General features: G+C 36.5%; 1 pseudogene; it reads left to right on the top strand.

The window, feature by feature from the left end:
* LOC101590287 overlaps positions 1-7,570 on the top strand; it is a 59,506-nt pseudogene extending 51,936 nt beyond the window's left edge.
* The last annotated feature ends 876 nt before the right edge of the window (positions 7,571-8,446 follow it).

Genomic DNA, 8,446 nt, shown 5'->3' with positions numbered 1-8,446 from the left:
GAGGAAGAAGAAGAAGAAGAAGAAGAAGAAGAAGAAGAAGAAGAAGAAGAAGAAGAAGAAGAAGAAGAAGAAGAAGAAGAAGAAGAAGAAGAAGAAGAAGGAGAAGAAAAATTATATTCAGGCAGAATTTCAAGTGTAAAAATTTTAACTTGAATTAAAATTTAGGATATTGGGAGGCATAGATTGAACTAAATGTGTGAAAGAAAATTATTTTTGATAGAGTAATTTAGTATTTTCCCTTTAACATGTATTTTTAAAGTCTTTAGGGTTTTTAATCATGAAGCTTTTGTTACACTGTACTAAGGGAAACAGAGAGGTGGGGTGGGGATGGATGCTGACTGCTAACAATGATAGATAGGATAGGATACAAAATAAATTGTCGCTAATTATGAATTAACATGATGCCATCCATGCTGAGAAAAAAGTAGGCTCTTTTATTAAGGAAGAGCAGAGGAGTTGGTTAGGATGGAGTTAGCAAAGGTGAGTTTAGAAAGAAAATAAAAGAGATGCTTCAGAAAACAGGTCAGTTAGGGCATCGCAAACACAACATGGAGATGTTGTGTTTAACCTAGTTTGTCTTTGTTAATTCAGTTTCTTTGGACTCCCCAAAAGTGCCCTCGCCCAAAAAAGAAAAAAAAAAAAAGGGGGGGGGCAGGGAGATGCCTCAGTAGAATAAGCGCTTCCCTGGCAAGCACGAGGGTCTGAGTTCAATCTCTGATTCCACAAAAAAAAAAAAAAAAGTGCCCCCTCTTCTTTGTCACTCACATTGGGCACTGTCAGACACATACTTACCAAGCTTGATTCCTGAAGGACAGGGGCTTACCTCCTAAGAACTGGAAATAGTCTATGCAACTGCTGGATGGAGAACTCATACTTACTCTCCCGCCTGTGGCCTAGGAGAAAACCGAGCAATGCCACACTGAGGAGCAATCTGAAATCTTTTTAGAGCACAGTATATATGTAATGTATACTACACATAATAATCCCATTTAAAATGTTTATAATTCTCTTATACTTGAGTATTTATGTTTCAGTTAGTGTTTAGAAAACTTCATTTCTTATACAAGAGATGAGTGTCCATTCTCTTCTTTTGTTAGTCTTTATTCCATCATTAAAGATATAATTGATACTACTTCCAGCTAAAGAACTGGCCTTGTGGCTATATGCTTGTGGCCTACAGTCAAAGAAACTTTCTTCTTCTTTTTCAACTAGCTTGAATTAACAATGGGGTAATAGTTGTGAAGAAACATACTTTAACCTAGGTGTAAACATACTACTTAATGGGGCCGGGGAGATGTCTCAGTGGAATAAGCGCTTCCCTGGCAAGTACAAGGGTCTGAGTTCAATCCCCGGTTCTGCCAAAAACAAAACAAAACAAAACAAAACAAAACAAAACAAAACAAAACAAAACAAACCATACTACTTAATAGAAAAAGCATAATAAAGCATATAGTGGTGAAAGATAAAGGGCATATAAGCTCCATAATTTTCAGATTCTAAGCTTCTTGAGAGAATTGCTTAGGTCTTATCTGTACTTCTGATCCCCTAATAATGGCTGTAAAACATATTCAAAATTTATTTTGATACAAAAGTTATGCATACAGAACATCCAGATAAATAAAATCTAACAGAGGGACTGATGAGACAGCTCAGCAGACTAAAGTGCCTGCTTAGGCAAGCTTAGGCAAGCACAGAGACTGTGATTCAATCCATGCCAGCCCAGCCCCCAGGGTGGGCTGAGCTGGTCACAAAAATAAAGAAATAAATTAAAATAAAATCTAATAGATACTGTTTATAATTGAACTGAAGGTAAAGGGTAAATAAAATCTAGTAGCTACTAATAGCTCCTAAAGAATTAGAATATATTTTAAAAATTGCTTTGAGGAAGTATTGCTAGGTACCCAGAAGTGAGCACTTCTTTTGTATTAAATATATGCCTGATCATTACCCTGTTCTTCCCTCCAGTACTGTGGGCTGAACCCAGGGCTTTAACACTGGACCACATCCTCAGCTCTCATTTTATTTTTTTATTTTGTTTTGTCTTGAGACAAGGTTTTGCTAAGTCACTGAACTGCCCAGGATGAGCTGGAACTTATGATCCTCCGATCCCAGTGTCCCCTGCTCCAACACTGCCCCACCAGAGTGCTAGGATTACAGGTATTCAATCATGCTTGGCTTCATTGATCTGTCTTATATTTATTGTCTTTAAATAGTTGCCAAACAGTAATTGTTCCTTTGTATTTAAGAAGTAATTCTTCCTATACACTCATGAAAAGTATATAATTAAAATATGTCTGTTATACATTGATTCATAGAAACTGAGAATAAAAAGATGGTTACATTAAGGAGCATAGGGGCAAGGAGAGTGGAGAAATGTTGATGAATGGATATCAAGTTATAATGAAGTATAAGAAGTTCTGCTGTGTTGCCCAGTCAGTCAGTGCCTATGGACAATAATGTATTGCACATTTAAGAAAGCTAAAAGAAGGAATGTGGAAGATTTATATCACAAAGGAATTATACATGAAAAGATATATTTAACCTGACTCGAACATTGCACAATGAACACAGGTATCAAAAACATACATGGCACCTCATTAAAATGTATAGCTTTTATGAATCAGATAAAAACAAATTTTAAAGTCTCTTTTATAGACAATATTAATCTATGGTGATAAAACACAGAGTAATGATTGTGTGAATGAGAACTGCCAAGGGACAGTCAGAAGAGAAATTTCTTGGGCTGGTGAGATGGCTCAGTGGCCTAAAGCACCTACTTAGAACAAGCTTAGCAAAGCACAGGGACCGCGGTTCAATCCCCCAGCACCACATGCCAGCCAGCCCCGCACCCTGGTTGGCTGAGCTGGCCACACATACATAAATAAAATTAAAAAAAAAAAAAAGAAGAGAAATTTCTTTTGTCAGGATGGAAATGTCTATATTGTGATCTTGTGATTGTTACAGAAGTTTATAAAAACTCGTTCAGCTTTATTATCAAGATTTTTATGTATTTCTTTTGAAAATATAACTTAAACTTTACAATGCATTTTTTGTTGAAATTTTAGGAGTAAATGCTTTTGGCTTCAAAAACTCATTTTATGTAACATATGAGCGAAAGTATGGCTTGTTACACCATAGAGATAGTGTTTCCTAAATTGTGCTGAAATTCTGCAGGGATATCTCATTCTGTAAAATAAAATGGTCTATAAGGTTGAGTAATATTTCTGAAATTAATAAATATTTAAGAGAAAAATTTAAATGAGAAGCTTAAAAGAATTCTACAACTCCAGGGAGCTTTGTTGCATCTGTAGGACACTGATGCAACACCTTTGTAGTCAAACCGTTGCTAAGTCCTATATTACTGAAATTTCCACTCTGTAGCTATGACTTTTTCAAGGGTTTTAATAAAATTCTTTTGATATATTCATAAGTTAATAATAAATATAGAATTTGAAGAAAAATATGTATAATAAAAGTTCTATATATAAAATTCTGTGTTGGGTCAAATCAAAACATTTGTCATATTTTCATTCATGTCATATTTTCATTCTTTTTGACAGATAAGTAGACAGACAGACAGACACACACACACACGTCACAAATAGGTTGGTAAATTTTTACCAAATTATTCTTCAGGATTAATAAAAGAGCTTTCCTTCATGGTAGTTTTTGACAATTTCTGTGATATACATACTACAACCATAGCCAAGTGTCAAAATAATAATATGAAATCAACTAGTTTGTGAAATTCTTCAAATTTTAACAATCTGCCCTCCTGAACTAGTACACACCTGTCCTACTCCAGCATATGTTGCTTAGATGTATCATGTGATTGAAAATTATTTCTATAGAATTCACATAATAATTCACCTTATTGAGTGTCTACTCAAAATCATTTTAGGAAAAATATGATTAATTATAGTGTCTACCATTAAGTATTTTATAATTAAGAGGAGTGGGATTAGGTATGCAAATTACTGACTATAAACACTGGCAATAAATATTATAAAAAGTAAGTATACAAGAGAAGACAAGTAAATGGTCTAGAAATACATCCAATTGGTGATATCTCAGTTGAATGTTGGAGAGTAGTATGAAGTATTCATTCTCAAGCACTACTGAAGACTTGACTTTAACAATCTTAACACTTGAGTTGAGGAAAGTTTCATATATATAGACATTTGGGGAAATGTCTTGCTAATTTTTTTCTTCTAAGTCTTTTCAAAGGCAAGAATTTTAAGAAACATTTTTTTTTTTTTTTTTCTTCAGAACCAGGGATTGAACTCAGGCCCTTGCACTTGCCAGGCAAGCACTTATTCTACTAAGCTATCTCCCTGGCCCCAAGAAACAGAAATTTTAAACCAACTAACAGATTTTTAAAAATAATCAAGTGATGGTCTTGTAGGTTAGCTCAGCTGTTTGAAGTGCCTACTTGGGTAAACTCAGTCAGATGCAGGGAACCGCAGTTCAATCCTCAGTTCCACATGCCCCACTAGATTCACCCTTAAGGCAGGCTGGGCTAGCCAACAAAACAAAAACAAACAAAAAACCCTGAAAAAATAATCAAGTGAAATAGCATCAATTTTTATTTTATTTTTTAACAGAATCAATTTTGTTAGTAATCAAAACTAAACAGGGTAACAGGATGCCCCAAAACAAGCATGTTAATAAAAACACTTAAGGTTTCATAGAAAGTGTGATAGATTACTGAAATGTTTCCTTTAATTGGTTCCTGTGCCTTGACATAGTTTCAGATCAGGCTCAAATTTCTTTACAGAGACTCATAAGATCAGTCTTCTAAGACATACTTCTGGAAATGCAAAAAAGTACAAATGGTTCATGAATGCAGTTCTACATTTTTTCTAAGAACAGAGTGTAGATACACAGCTAAACCAGTAACATCTCTAATTGTTATTACAAAAACATGAAAAGAAATCACACAACTGAATCTTATCACATCATTCATCAATTATACCATGAGTAGTACAATACTGACAATTCAGAGAAATTTTAAGTTGTCTTTAGAATACTAATTAAGGTATTATCAAACATGAATAGAAATAACACAATTTGTTTTTAAACACCTGATGGCATTTGGTAAGATGATACAACTCTGAACCCCAAATCTTAGTTCATTTCAGTATCAAAATCGGCCTTCCAGGGGCTGGAGAGATGGCTCAGTAGTCTAAAGTACCTACTTAGAACAAGCTTGGCAAAGCACAGGGACCGTGGTTCTATCCCCCAGCACCACATGCCAGCCAGCCCCGCCCCCTGGTGGGCTGAACAGGCCACACACACACACAATAAATAAATAAATAAATAAATACATACATACATACATACATACATACTAAAAAAGAAAAAATGGGTCTTCCAGATGATGGTCTCCATAGCAGAATTTGCCAGGATAGATCTTTTGTCCTTGTTATCAATGGAGCAGGATTTTCAATACACAGTGAACCATCAAGTTACCACCAACTTCATGCACTAACAATTTGGATTATGGCCAGAATTTTAGATTTAGCTTACAACCCAAGGCTTGAGTTAAGGTCTGAATGCTAGCCCCTCCCATGGTTATAAACAAAGACTCATTATGCCCAAAGAGCATGCATGTGTGTATAAGTATCAGTCTGAACCCCGATATGTGTTTGTGGATGTGATTTCAGTCAGTGGTTTATATAATTGCTTTGATTACTGCTATCAAAATGGCTCCCAAAAAGCTAGGAAAGAAGTTATGGAAAGAAGGGAAGGTTAAAAGAAAATCACATAGGAAAGAAGGAAATTGTGAAGAAATGCAGCATTTGTATGACTGATTTTACTCATGTATTGAAATCTACCATCCTCAACACTCTTACAGAGAAAACTAAGGAAGGTAGAGTTGCTAAGATATTATTGAAATTAGTAAGTCATGATCAAGAGTGTTAGATGAGGTAGAAAGGCTATTATTAGTGTGGATAAACAAAAGGCAGATGGCAAGTTATAATCAGTCTATAATTTGTAAAAACATAGACTATACATTCAGATCTTGTAAAGGATAACCCATCCACAAATGCTGATGGTGGATACCAATAAGAGGCAGTTTCACAATTTTAAAGTGAGAAGGTTCACAGCACAACTAGGCATGGTGAAGCAGCCAGTGCTGATAAATAGAATGTTGAAAATTACATACACCATTTCAGAATGATGACACAGAGAAATGGCTTTTGATCTCAAGCTTTCAACTGTGATGAAACTGGCTTTTTCTGGAAGAAAATGTCCAGAACCTGCAACCCAAAAGAGAAGAAAAATGCCAGGCCACAGGCCTATGAAGGATAGGATCATCTTTTGCTGTGTGGAGTGGGACTGATGATCGATCTTTCTTTCTTTCTTTCTTTCTTTCTTTCTTTCTTTCTTTCTTTCTTTCTTTCTTTCCTTCCTTCCTTCCTTCCTTCCTTCCTTCTTTCTTTCTTTCTTTCTTTCTTTCTTTCTTTCTTTCTTTTTCTTTTTTTCTTTCTTTCTTTCCTTCTTTTTTCATTTATGTATTTGGTACACGGTCTCACTAGGAGCTTGGACTCATCGTGATCCTCCTGTTTTCAACCTCCCCAGTACTGGGATTACAGGTGTGCACCACCATGCCAGGAATAAACTGCCGGCTCAGCATGCCCCAGGGGTGGGCTGGCACAGCATGTGGGACCCGGGAATTGAACCCTGGTCCCTGCACTTGACAAAGCAGGTGCTTAGTCCGCTGAGCTGTCTTACTGGCCATGGCCCTTGGAGTGGTGATCTAGAGATGAAACCTTTCTTGCTTTATCACTCTGAGACTCTAGAGTATTCAGAAAATCTAAAGTCATGATAGGCCTGGGCTCATGTAGAGATCTAACACAAAAGCCTGGGTAACAAGAGTACTTTATCTTGACTGGATCAGGGAGGTTTCTGTCCTACTATGAAGACATATCTAGAGGACAAAAGTTTACCACTCAAGGAGCTACTCATCATGGACAATCCTCCTGCTCACCAATAAGATTTGAAGAATTGGCTGAAGAAGTCCCACAACTCTCGGTCAAGTTCCTCCCACCTAATACAACTTCTCTATAGCAGCTTTTGACTCAGCAGGTTTTAGCTAGCTTTAAGAACCTATGCACCAAGGAACTGTTCATAAAGTGCTTCCAGATGGTCTCAGATATGGACTTAATCCTTAAAATGTTCTGGAAGGAACATTACAGCATCTTTTCCCATGTGAGGATAATTGAAAAATCCTGGGCCATTTTCTAGGACACTGAGATCTGCCTGGAAGAAAGTGTGGCCTAAAATTATAGAAGGGAGAGATTTCAAAGGATGTATAGAGGAGCCTGAGCCTTCAACTGCCCCTGGGGTTGATGAAACTGTCACTATAGCAGATAGCATTGGCTTGCAGGTAGACAGAGGAGATGTTGAGGAACTGGTGGAGGAACACCCACAGGAACTGTCTACAGAGGAGCTCCAGCAACTTCTAACTGAGCAACAGAGAATGGCAGCTGAGGAGCTTTCTGAAGAGGAGGGGGAATATAAAAATCATTGCAACAAAGTTCTTCTGAAATACAGGAAATCCTGAAAAAATGGATAGAGCTAAAAACATTTGTAGAGAAGCCCCATCCAGACAGAGTAAAAGCCAATCATTGCATTCACTTGCTTAATGATAATGTCATGTCATAGTACAGAACGGTGCTAAAACAAACAAACAAACAAACAAAAAGCCAAAACAAATTTTTTTAAAAAAGCAGGAATAGATAACAGACCAGTTTTTAGTTCTGAAAAAGTTGAGACCTAATGACCCAGAACCAGATCCTAGTGGGCTACAGCTCTCCCAAGGAGAGAAAAGACAGCAGGGAGCCACTCCTGATGTTCTTACAGAATGGGAATCCTTCCAAACAATGATCACCTTCCACTTCATCTTCCCTTCCTGAAAGTTAAAGATGTCAACGTGAAAGGTGAGTACAGTATGAAATTGCTGTTTCTGGGAAACAGGGCACATTTTATAACTTCTTGGTGAATACACTAGGAAAACTATTGGCATTTCTGGTAAATTAGGTACATTATACAGCTCTTTTATATTATGAAAAGGTTAAGATGTGTTTTGGAAGGTTTAGAACACATTATGAATATTTCCATTAGTTCTTCTGGGGAAAATAGTCTTAATTTACAACTAACTTGAATTGCAAGAAGCCCTTATGAACAAATTGAGTTTGCAGTGGCAGATCCACTGTATCTTTATTCCTTCCTTATTATTTCAGACATTTTGTGAAGTCTTCTAATAAAGGAAAATTTTATGCTGAGCCATTTAACAAATTTCATCATACGTTTTCTAAATGACCATCAGCAAGAACCTTGTCCTGCAAGGATAGCTATAGAAACAAACAAGAGAAAGCCACTTGAGTCTGCAGGAGAAGTTAAAGATTTGTGTACAGTGTAGAATGCTCTTACATGACAG

The sequence above is a fragment of the Octodon degus genome, unplaced genomic scaffold, assembly GCF_000260255.1.
Source record: "Octodon degus isolate 3935 unplaced genomic scaffold, OctDeg1.0 scaffold00028, whole genome shotgun sequence".
Classification (NCBI taxonomy): domain Eukaryota; kingdom Metazoa; phylum Chordata; class Mammalia; order Rodentia; family Octodontidae; genus Octodon; species Octodon degus.
The sequence above is the reverse complement of the archived record's forward strand: the minus strand, read 5'-3'. Positions and strand labels throughout refer to the sequence as shown.